The sequence below is a fragment of the Terrapene carolina genome, unplaced genomic scaffold, assembly GCF_002925995.2.
Source record: "Terrapene carolina triunguis isolate 2854851 unplaced genomic scaffold, T_m_triunguis-2.0 Scaffold229, whole genome shotgun sequence".
Lineage (NCBI taxonomy): Eukaryota > Metazoa > Chordata > Testudines > Emydidae > Terrapene > Terrapene triunguis.
The window spans coordinates 2,993,812-3,006,892 of record NW_020664580.1 but is presented as its reverse complement, the minus strand read 5'-3'; the positions used below and the strand labels follow the sequence as shown (position 1 = coordinate 3,006,892).

The 13,081-nt window shown below is 45.5% G+C and overlaps 1 protein-coding gene across 2 annotated transcripts in view; it reads right to left on the bottom strand.

The window, feature by feature from the left end:
- INVS (inversin) overlaps positions 1 to 13,081 on the bottom strand; it is a 203,367-nt gene that overhangs the window by 108,497 nt on the left and 81,789 nt on the right. The gene's annotated exons all lie outside the window — the stretch shown is intronic.

Sequence of the window (13,081 nt, the reverse complement as noted above, 5' to 3'; positions counted from 1 at the left end):
GTAGATTACCAGTGAGCTACGACGACTGACTCTGCTGCTGAGCTCCCAGCATCCACTATGGCTCTGACTTGGATTTTGACCATCACTCGGGACCCAGAACCCCAACAGAAGTTATGATCTCTGGTACTGACCTCAACCCGGAAATCTGACCTTGAGCTGCTCAAGCCCAGACCTTTGTCCCAGAACCCTGACAGTTTGCCTGGACCAACCCTATCCCATGCTGAAGGCCATCCCTATAGGAACATGGAGGCAGTGGGTCATCTCATGCCTGGCATGTCTCAAAGGACACTAGAAACGTCTGAATGGGTTGACCATCCCCAGGAGGAACTCCCTACATTGAGAGTACAAGTGTTGCAGCTCTCATTGCAAAGCCAGATCCTGTAGGTGCAGATGCTGCGCTGCGGACTCAACTGGTTCAGTGCACTCCTGGGGAGCAGGCTCCAAGGTGAGAATACTGCACTCCAGAAATGTTCTGCACCTGGCCCCTGGATGTGGGGCCAACCTTCCCCCACCCTGAATGCTTCAATGGAGAATGCCACAAATTTAGAGGGTTTCTTAATCATTGTCATGTGCAATTCCTGCTCCACCCCAAGTCCTACGCTACTGATCTAGCTAAGGCGGGATTTGTAATTAGCCTCTTAATGGTAGAGGCATTAGATTGGGCCTGACTCTGGCTAGAACAAGGAATGCCAACACTGCTGAACTGGGATGCTTTCTTTCAGGTGTTTTCTGTCATTCTGGATGATCCCTACTGCACTGTTTTAGCTGTGGCAGCCCTGCGAAAACTACAATAAGAGGAGGAATCGGTTGCCTCCTACACCACCCACTTCAGACAACTTGTCTCTGACATGGAGTAGAATGAGGAGGCACAGCTCCACCAGTTTCAGTGGGGTTTGCATGAGGCAATTAAAGATTAACTACCTCGCATGAAAACCCCAACCCATTTGGATGCCTTTTTTGATCATGCCATATGGATCGATAACAGACTACGCCAGTGACATAGAGAAAGGAATGGGTCAGTGCCACATCCCAGCCAAGTCTCCTCAGTAACAATCCCTGGGTTGGTCCCAGGGCCCATGCAACTCAATGCAGCCCACCACCAGGTGGCTCCCAAGGAAAGAGAATGCCATTCCCACCACAATTTGTGTTTCTACTGAGGGGAACCTAGCCACCCACTTGCCGGCTGCCTGTTGTGGGTCCTGAGACATCCATCCCCTTACAAAAGTTTGCCCAAGGCACGGCAAGCTCTCATTACACCTCCAAGTTCAGGTCCTCCTCTACATTCCAGGTGAACCTTGATGAGTTCTCCCACAACGTGCACTTGTGGACTCCAGGGCAGCAGACAACTTCATGGATGTGGACACTGTCCAAACATTGGACATGCCAGCGCAGCCAAAGGTAACTCCTGACCTCATAGAGACTATAAAATGGCTAGTTCCTGTCCTCAGACCTGGTGACCCAGGAGACCATGCCTTTGGAAACTGTTATCTAGAATCACTGAGAAATCCTAAGATTTGGAGTAATCTCTTTACCGCACTTTCCCATAATTGTTGGCATCTCATGGTTGGCAACACGTGACACGCACATCTTGTGGTGGGAACGGAAAATCAGTTTCCACTCTGAATTCTTTCAGCACATCTGCCTGCACATACCACCTGATGGAGGCCAGCCAGAGACTGGATTACTGCTTGGAAATCCTCTGACCCTGGCCATGGGTCAGGTGAGATCACCACTAAAATCAACCCCTGTTCTTCCCACTAAGTACCACAAATACCTGGATGTCTTTAGAAAAAAAAAAGTGGACGTCCTACCAGCATACTGAGACTATGACTATCCGATTAACCTACAACCTGGGGCCAAGATACTCTTCAGCCACATCTATGCAATGTTGGAACTGGCAGCCCTGTGGCTCTATCTCCAGGAGACTCTTGCCAAAGGGTTACTCTGGCTATCAACCTCCGCTGCCAACGCCCTTCTTTTTGTCAAAAAGAAAGATGGGAACCTGTGCCTATGCATGGACTATCAGGCCCTCAATCAAGTAACTGTCAGAAATCGGTACCCCCTTCCTCTCATCCCAGAATTGTTGGGCCACGTGCAAACAACCCAGGTACTCACTAAGCTCGACCTGTGAGTTTACAACCTGGCAAGGATCAGAGCAGGGGATAAATAGAAAACAGCTGTTTAAACCTGCTGTGGCCATTATGAATACTTGTTAATGCCATTCAGTCTCACAAATGCCGCTGCCACTTTTCAGCATTTTGTGAACAATGTAGTCCATGACATCCTAGACCAGTACGTCGTAGTTTACCTTGACAACATTCTTGTCTTCTCCAGAGTCCAAGGCAACATACGTAGCACGTCTGATCAGTACTGGATTGGCTCCGCCAACATAGTTTATATGCAAAACATGAAAAGTGCAACTTTGATCAACGTTCCATGGAGTTCTTGGGCTACATCTTGTTGCCCGAGGGCCTCCAAATGGATCCCAGAAAAGTGGATGCTGTTCAGACCTAGGTGGCCCCTTGAAACATCAAGAAGCTGCAACACTTCCTGGGGTTAACTAACTTTTATAGATGTTTCTTTCCTGGATTTTTGGGCCAGATAACCCTGTTGACAGCACTTCAGTGCAAGAACACCTTCATCTGGTCCCCGGCAGCACAACAGGTGTTCAACCAGCTCAAGAGGGCCTTCACCAGTGTGTCATTCTTGACACCACCCAACCCAGTGAGGCCCATTGTCATTGAGACTGATGCCTCCAATGCTGCCATCAGGATCATACTACCCAAAGACATCTCCTCCCTTGTGTCAGCTCCTCACGGAAGCTTACTCCAACAGAATATCACGAAACCCTAGAAAAAAATTTTCTAGTGATCAACTCGGCTTTGAAGAGTGGCACTACTACCTGGAAGGGGACAGGCACCCTATACAGGTGTACACAGATCATAAAAAACTAGAATACTTTTGCAAGGCTAAGGTGCTAAACTAAAGACAGTTCTGCTGAGCCCTGTTGTTCACATGTTTTAACTTCACCATTACCTACCACTCCAGGGTCAAGAACAAAGCCATCAATGCCCAGTCCCAAAAAGAGAAGTACCTCACCAGCCAAGACCCCTATTGCATGGAGCCACTATTCATCCTCAAGCCCTGCAATTTCCTGGATGCTGCCACTTCCCAAGACCTCATGTTTCTGATCTGCACAGAGGGGGGGAGAAGCTCCCACCCAAGGAACTTGAGGTCAAAAGCAAGGGGCAACATCAGAAACAGGATGGCTTATTCTATGTCAAGGGTCACCTATATGTTCTGCCAGGATGTCCCCAACTGCAGTTTTGAGATTCAGCTGAGACTCCCGGATAGCAGGCCACTTTGTCCACCTCAAGACCCTTTGCCTGATTGCCTGCTCCTTCTGGTGGTCCTGGATACAAGCAATGGTACACTTCTATGTAGATTCTTGTAAGGTATGTGCTTGCACCAGGAGGCCATGCATGAGAGCTCTTGGCACTCTAATAGCTGCAGAAACTCTGGCTAGACCATGGGAGACCATCACCTCGGATTTTATAGTGGAGCTCCCCAAGTCTGACTGATACACTGACATCTTCACTGTGGTCAATCAGTTAATCAAAATGGCCACTTTCTCCCTATTGTACACCTGCCCACCATGGAAGAGTCAGCTCAATTCTTGGTGACACACATTGTCCGTCTCCATGGACTTCCTGCACAGGTCACAGCTGTTGCAGTTGCAATATGTGTTGCAGTTCCGGCACAAAACCCTGCAGTTGCTTGTGGGCCGTGTCGATACATCTTCTGCCTATCACCCACAGACTGATGGCCAGTTCAAGAAAATGAATCAGGTCTCACAACAGTATCTACAGTGCTTTATAAATTATCAGCAGAATGACTGGTTGGCTTTCCTACCGCACGCAGAATTAGCCGATAATAACCCCATTATGTTTTCACTGGGCAAAGTCCATTTAATGCAAACTTTGGTTTCCATCCCGGTCTCCACAAACTGGGTACGACAGATCCACAAAGTCCAGGAGGAGCTTAAGGCACATCCTGAAAATGCCAAGAGGGACTACAAGCTGTACGCTGACCACCAGCACCAGAAAGGTCCAACAGTTGCAGCTGGACAAAAGGTCTAGTTTTCAGTACACCACCATATGGACCAGCCTCGTCACAAATTGTTCAGCCTGTATCTGATTCGCCAGGTGATCAACTCAGTGACCGTCAAGCTCCAGTTGCACAGATCTATCAGGTTACACCAGTTGTTCTACATATCACTGCTGAAGCTGCACACTGACAACTCCTTTGGTCACTGACAACAACCACTGCCCACTCCAGTTCTGGTCCAGGGTCATGATCAGTATGATGTCTATGAGATTTTAAATTCTAAAATCAAATGTGATTTGATTTCCCTCATTGACTGGGAACGTTATAGCCCTGAGGTGCGCCCCTGGGAACAGGTGTCCCAGTTCCATATGCCTGACTTCATAGTGGCCTTCCAGACAGTCTACGCAGATAAACCCAGCCCGGTATATGGGGGTTGCCCCTAGAAGATTGTGTGCATGACGTGAGGATTGGCAGGACTCAAATCTGAGTGGGCAGAGTCTCCAGGCCACTTGGCGGCAGCTGTAACCTGCCTGCCCCCTTCTCCCTGCAAACTGCAGCAGACATACACTATGGTAAGTGCTGCATGAGAGACCCGATTGGCAGCCACTTAGGTGGATCCTGATTGTCCCCTTGATTCTATATAAGCCCACAGAGCATACCAGGAAGTACCAAGGCAACACTGCAGATTCTTAGTGGGCTGCCATGACTGACTCTGCTTCTGATCTCCCAAGATCGACTTTGGCTCTGACTTGGATTCTGACCTTTACTCTGGAACCCCAACACAAGTTCTGACCTCTGGTATTGACCTCAGCCTGGAAACCTGACCATGAGCTGCTTGAGCCATGTCCCCTACCCCAGAACTCTGACACCTTAAAGCTTGAAGACCTCTAGAAAAAAGTACTGCCTATCAAGCCTTGCCCCTTAAATTTCCTTCAATTTGGAGGACAGGATTAAAATTTAAAATAAACTTGATAAATTAGAAAATTGGTCTGAAAACTGTGGGATGAGGGGGGTCCAGGATTCGGGCTTGTCAGGGTGAGGGTTTAAGGGCCTGCTTAATGGGGGAGCCCCAGCTGCTGCCGAGGGGACACCGCACGCTGGGCTCCTGCTCCCCCCCCCATGATTCCCCTATCCCCTTTTCTTCTTCATCCCCCCCTCCCTTCACTCCCACATTCCACTCCCCCTATTTCACCCCCTTCCTTCCCCACTGCCTCTTCCCCCCACTTCCCCTTGCCCAATCCCAACGCGGGCACTCACTGTTGCACAGAATAGAAAACAGGAAGGCTCCCAGCACACAGAAGGGGAGCATGACTGGCACTAAGACCCAGGAGGTGGTGTTCAGCTGCAGAGTCAGCAGAGCTGAGACACAGCCTCCTTCAGCTGGGCAGCTCTTTGCTTGCAGAATGGGGGGACAATGACATGTAACTCTGTGTGCCCCCCATGCCTCACCCCTGTTTGGAGGGGGGCAATCCTGAGCCAGGAAGTACTGAGCACCTCTTGGATCCTTCTGTGAAGGTCACCTCCCAATGAAGTGAGCGGGAATTGCACACACTCACACATTACAGGATCAGACCCTTATGTGTAGTCTGCATCTTGTTAATTCCACTTTTATAATTAGGGCCCTACCAAATTCATGGCCATGAAAAACACATCATTAGTGGTCTTTCGTGTGCTTTTATCCTATACTACACAGATTTCACAGGGGGAGACCAGCGTTTCTCAAATTGGGGATCCTGACCCAAAAGGGAGTTGCAGGGGGATCACAAGTTTATTTTAGGGGGATTGGGGTATTGCCATCCTTACCTCTGTACTGCCTTCAGAGCTGTGCATAAATTTCATTGTGGAGAAGGAACTCAGAGAAGTGGGGAGAAAAAACTAGACTGGCATTTTTGACTATACAATTTTTATGACCTTCAATAATACACACTCAGTGTGTGTACATACACACACACACACGAAGAATCTAGAGGGTAGAAGGAAGATGATATTGAAATCTGAAAAAGGATAGGAAAAAAGTCATTGTCCCAGTCTCTGCATGAAAACTTAAAGGTAGTATTAAAAGTAAAAACATATTTTTATTAAGATGGAATTAGATGAAAAGACCACATAACTAACTATGTGAAGAAAGTATCAGAGGGGTAGCCGTGTTAGTCTACATGCATCCGACGAAGTGAGTATTCACCCACGAAAGCTTATGCTCCAATACGTCTGCCACAGGACTCCTTGTCGCTTTTTATGTGAAGAAAGTTACCTGCAACTTAAACTACAAGTTTACTGGGAAACATGTCTGTAATACAGATATTGCACACCTAATTTCATGCATTTTTTTATATCTTTCAAGATTGTTTCTTAAAGAATATATTTACTAAAAAATTACTTTTTCTCCCACTACAGCAGGGGTAGAATAAGAAACTTTATTTTTATACACTTTCAGCTATTGCCCATAAACTGCTTTACCACATTGCCTCAAAGACATACCTGTAAATTATGAGCCAGGTTTTCTAAGATGCCATGTTTTGTGCAGCCTCATTGGTGATATTTAGTGCAAATTATTTAATAAGCTAATTTATATCATTGCAAATACCCATAAAGATAAATACACTCATTTTTAATATTGAATCCCAGTGAAAGACATTAATTTCACAACTACAGCGAATGATGTCCTCTTTATCTAAAAGGCTGCAGCAAGGCAAGCTACTCCCCACAAACTATTCTGCCAGCATGGCTCAGGGGACATCTCCACAGCAGCTGGGAAGTGTAATTCACACATTGGATAGATATTCTTTCTCAAACTAAAAAAAACGAGGAGTCCTTGTGGCACCTTAGAGACTAACAAATTTATTTGGGCATAAACTTTCGTGGTAAGAGAGTGGCTCATTACAGACAGTTGACAAGAAGGTGTAACAGTAGGGAGAAATTAGTATTGGGGTGTCATAACTATAAAGGGAAGGGTAACAGCTCTCTGTGTACAGAGACTCCAAATCCTTTTACCTGTAAAGGGTTAAGAAGCTCGGGTAACCTGGCTGACACCTGACCCGAAGGACCAATAAGGGGACAAGATACTTTCAAATCTTGGGGGGGGAGAAAGGCTTTTGTGTGTGCTCTTTGTTTTAAGGGGTTGTTCGCTCTTGGGACTGAGAGGGACCAGACATCAATCCAGGTTCTCCCCATCTTTCTAAACAAGTCTCTCCTATTTCAAACTTGTAAGTAAAAAGACAGGCAAGGCGTCTTAGATTTACTTTGTTTTCTCAACTTGTAAATGTACCTTTTACCAGAGTGTTTCTTTGTTTGCTGTACTTTGAACCTAAGACAGAGGGGGGTCCTCTGAGCTCTTTAAGTTTGATTACCCTGTAAAGTTATTCTCCATACTGATTTTACAGAGATGATTTTTACCTTTTTCTTTAATTAAAAGCCTTCTTTTTTAAGAACCAGATTGATTTCTCCTTGTTTTAAGATCCAAGGGGGTTTGGATCTGTATTCACCAGGAGTTGGTGAAAGGAGGGTGGGAGGAAGGAGGGGGGATGGTTAATTTCTCCTTGTTTTAAGATCCAAGGGGGTTTGGATCTGTGTTCACCAGGGAATTGGTGAAAGGTTTCTCAAGGCTTCCCAGGGAGGGAATTCTTGTGATGGTGGCAGCGGACCAAAGCTAAGCTGGTAGATAAGCTTAGAAGTTTTCATGCAGGCCCCTACATTTGTACCCTAAGGTTCAAAGTGGGGATACAGCCTTGACATGGGGAAATTAAGTTTAGGTTTTGTAATGACCCAACCACTTTATTCAGGCCTAATCTGATGCGTCTTTGCAAACTAGATACCATCAGATTAGGCCTGAATAAAGTGGTTGGGTCATTACAAAACCTAAACTTAATTTCCCCAATAGTAATTTCTCCCTACTGTTACTCACACCTTCTCGTCAACTGTCTGTAATGGGCCACTCTCTTACCACTTCAAAAGTTATTTCTCCTCCCTTGATATCCTGCTGTAAATTCATTTATCTCATAAGACTGACTTAACACTTGGTAGAGCACCCCATATCCTTTCATGTATTTATACCTGCTCCTGTATCTTTTACTTCATACATCTGATGAAGTGGGTTCTAGCCCACTAAAGCTTATGCCCAAATAAATTTGTTAGTCTCTAAGGTGCCACAAGGACGCCTCATTTTTTTTTGCTGATACCAACTAACACGGCTACCACTGAAACCTTCTCAAACTATCACCTAAAAATAGCAGTGGGGCCACCATGGCCTGGGCTAGCCACCTAACTATGCACCCAGGGAGATCAAATGGGATTGTACTCATGCAGCTAGCCTGAGCTGCCATGGCCACACTGCTATTTTTAGACATTAGCTCAAGAAGAGTTTGTGCATGTACCTGAGCTGGGAACCACACCTCCCAGCTGCTGTGTAGATGTACCATAAATCCTGGCTGGAGGTGGACTTCCTCGAGGCACTACTGGGACAGTTCAATCATTGTGGCCCCATATAGTTCTTGGCCTCTGTGCTGAGTCTGCCAATTAGGGTGCTTGTGATGTGGGAACTAAAACTGAGACCCCAAAACCCTGCCCACATATCAACTGTTTGTGAGATGACAATGGAATGCTAGGCACCAGGATTCCCGGGTTTTATTTAGCACAAAACCCAAAATAAATGGTGGGGACTAGTGGACACCCTATGCACCTGGGGTGCAGGAGGATAAAGAAGAATTCCTGACCCTGGGAGTAGAGTGTTTCCTAGTCACTTGAGTTACGGACAGCACAGTCAAGTACATAAATTTGAACATTTATTCTGAAAGGCACTGTAGCAAAGTAGATGTGAGTAGGCTCTGCCATGTTAGAGATCTGGGTCTTATTCCCCACTCTGCCTCAAATGATCTTATACAACTTCTTAGTTACCTTATTTACAAAACAGGGGAAATACAGTTGCCTGCCTCTAAGTGCAATAGGTATGAGGCCTTGGGCAATAGTAATGCTGTTAAAATGTACAGAAATATTAACAGCGCCGGGAAAACGCTTGATCTCTCTACTCCTTTGTCTCCTCCTGTGGCATTTTATCTGAGTAGTGAGAACATGGAAGTGTCTTAGCAGGTCTGTATCCAGGGATATGGCTGATCCACTCAGTGTGCAGGTTAAATGAGCACACAGGTGGTTTAAAGTTCACCTTATCACTCTCTTGATCTTGGTTCAGCTCCTGTGTAGGGCTGGCTCTTCTGCACAGAGTTAGAGCAGTCTAAGGAATATTTTAGCTGGGCATTATTATTTTTTGACAAATAGTTTATTTGCCAAAAAACGATGTTCCAGTAGATCCAAAGCTATTTGCAAATTTGACACGTTTCCCAGATATTTTCAGCCAAATATTTTTTTCAGGCGCCATTCACCAAGTGGCTGGAGGAGGTGGTGGTGTCACCTCTAGCCCCCTTACAACTTCTAACCCACTAGCTAGTAACTCACTTAGGATGTGTGAATTTGAGGCTCAATTTCCTCCTCTGCTTGATATGGCAAAGAGATTTGAACTTGGGCCTCCCATATTCCAGGAGAGTGCCCAAGTCTCTGGGCTAAAAGTTACAAGGGAGGCAAATACCACCTCTGACTCCTTCAGCCGTTTTGTGAACATAGCCCTTCATTTCCTTTACTTTAATGTTAAAAGGTGCCACAAAATGAAATCTGTTGACTATTTTTGATTTCATGGTTTTTTTCAGAATTTCTGCCTTCTGTTAGATGCAAAACAATTTTCTTGATTTTTTTTCCCAGGGCTAACAGCGAACCCCCAAAGTTCAGCTATTCACCTAGCTCTAGCTTAACTTAACACTGGCTGCAAATGGGCACAAGTAGCTGAAGCTGGAGCCAGGGGCCAACATGTCATCAGTTGCCCCTCCCTCCGTGAAAGCAACGGCAGACATACGTTTCGCGCCTTTTTTCCTGGGTTACCTGTGCAGATGCCATACCGCGGCAAGCATGGAGCCCGCTCAGCTCACCGTCACCGCTGCTGTTGCATCAGAGAGGCTTTGAAAACCAGTTTCATGACTGGCCAGGCTTTGGTGTGACAGTTGTGTGTGTTTCTCCATGACGCAAACCTGCCCCCTTCGCTGATTTTAATTCCCTGTAAGCCAACCACCCTCCCCCCTTCGAAATAAAGTAACTATTGTTTTGAAACCATGCATTCTTTATTAATTAAAAAAAAATGAGATAACAGACAAGGTAGCCCGGGTGGGGTGGGGGAGGAGGGAAGGACAAGGCCACATCGCTTATTGTAGCCACACTAAAAATCAAACTGTTTGAATGACAGCCTTCTGTTTCTTGGGCCATCCTCTGGAGTGGAGTGGCTGGGTGCCTGGAGCCTCCCACATCACATTCTTGGGAGTCTGAGTGAGGCGACTATGGAACATGGGGAGGAGGGTAGGCGGTTATACAGTGGATGCAGTGGGGGTCTGTGCTCTTGTTAGCTTTCCTGCAGCTCCAACAGACGCTTCATCATGTCCATTTGCTCCCCCATTAGCCTCAGCATCACGTCCTGTCTCCACTCTTCACGCTCACTTAATTCTTTCCTGGCCTCTGCCACTGAATTAAGCTGTGCCCTATCAGTGAGGGAGGACTGCATGAGCTCGGAAAACACGTCATCGCGAGTGCGTTTTTTTCGCCTTCTAATCTGCGATAACCTCAGGGACGGAGATGATAGGGGGAGCGTAGAAACATTCTATGCTCTAAGATTCTGGGGGAACTGCATGGTCACCTGTGCTGCTGAGTTTGCCACACTGACCAAACAGGAAATGAAATTCAAAAGTTCCTGGGGCTTTTCCTGCATACCTGGCTAGTGCTTCGGAGTTCAAAGTGCTGTCCAGAGTGGTCACAATGGAGCACCCTGGGATAGCTCCCGGAGGCTAATACCGTCGATTTGCGTCTGCACTACCCAAAATTCGACCCAGCAAAGTCTATTTTAGCACTACTCCCCTCGCCAGGGAGGAGTACAGAAGTCGATTTTAAGAGCCCTTTAGGTTGACGGAATGGGGTTGGTTGTGTGGACGCATTCATTTTTAAATCGACCTAATGTGGCCTTGGAGTGCTTGCATACTTTCTGCAGCTCATGGAAAGGATCCCTCCATTGGCACAGTAAGCCATAATGGGAGCAGGGTAGAAGTAGGCCAGGGGAGAGACTGTAGATTTCACATGGATCCAGAGGTACTCAATGCCAGTGGCACAGAGAGGCTACAGCTGCTATTCCCATAGGCCATAAGGGTGGCAGAGAGTAGAATTCACATCCTCAACTGCTCTGGACTTTATATATGTATGGCCTGAACACTGTGGTTTTATGTGAACAGAGTGGATTCACCAAGGCACAAATAAACCTGCTAGGATTATTTTTCCTACTACAATATTTTAATATTTAAAATAAAACAGACAAAATATTAGAGAGGATAAATTAAGGATAAGCTCAGACAAATCACCTCTTCCAGCTTCTGGAGTTTACTGTCATTGACCCTTGCTCTTCAGTGAAAGCTTACAAAAAAGTCTGCCAAAAACCTCAACAAAGCTGCCAGAAAATGTAAACTGCTCCCAGTGCCAGAGCCAGCAAAGCTACTGAACCCTTTAACGATATTCGCAGCAAGTTCAGTGAATGGTGAGTCACTAGTTCCAGTTCTTCTGCTGTGTGTCATCTGAAGCATGAACTTAGGATTCTTCTCCTTTAATATGCAGATATGCATCAGGGCACATCTTGAAATAGACATGTAGCAGTACAATATTTGTGCAACCACTAATCCATGCTAACACATCCAATTGACTTTATTCATGATGAATTTTGGAAGAGGGCGGTGGTGGGGAAGCTCTTATTACTAATGCCACGGTACTTTACAGGTAAATAAATAGACAAAGAACTTGCAAACTAAATTAAAAAGGAAAAACCACAAAAATGATAACCCATGCAGGGCCTGGGAATTGAACTGAAGGGAGACAACAGTAAACCCAGGTCTGCACTGCACTACAAACCTATACTGGCATAACTACATCTCTAAGGGGTCTGAAAAATCCACACCCTTGAATGACAGTTATACTGATCTAGCCTCCCCCCCTCCAATATAGACAGAGCTATGTCGACAGGAGAGCTTTTCCCATTGACACAGCTTCTGCCTCTCAGGGAGGTGGATTAACTACCGATGGGGTAGTAGTGTCTTCACTCAAACGTCGCAGCTGTGCCTGTGTAGCGCGGTACATGAAGATAAGCCCTAAGTAATGTGAAGAGAACACTGTTCTTGGGGGAGAATAGTATTTAGCCCTCAGAGAAGATCATCTAAGTCGTTTTGTTTCACATATCTTGCTAGTTACATATTATTCTGTGTCCACACAATATGAATTTCTCTCCTTGGTGGACAATTATGGAAGGCTTCAGAGAAGTAGTGTGGAGTTTCTTTGGAAGGATTTAACTGAAGAGAGGGTGAAAGTTAAAAAGTATTAGACAGAAAAATAAAGAAGCATGCATTATTATCATTATCCCTACTCATTGCTCTACGGTCAAGTAATGAAAACATCCCTATTTTACATTATTTTACTTGCTGCCAGACATTTTCCTCACCACTCACAGATCTACTGTTTATGTTATCCTGTGGCATTGTGGGCCACTAACAAATTCCTCTCCCTAGGAAACAAAATCTGTAATAAAAACCTTATTTTCAAAGTATGAAAACCTCTGCTACTGTGAAGGTTCTGATTCTTCCAAATTATTTAAGGTTTTGTTGTTGTTTCTAACCGGAACAAAAATAAACATCGGGAAAAGACCTGCGTGAAATGATTTCTGACTATCTCATAATGAATTTAGATGTGTTACTCTAATCTTTGTTGTTTTGTTTTAGCCATGCCATTTGCGATACTGTATTCCTTATAGTTTTAAGAAAAAGATTAGCTACTAGCTATTCCCAAAGACCTTTCCTTCCAGATCTTTCCATTACTGGAAAACATGAAGGTGGGAACCTCTTACTCAATATCAAAG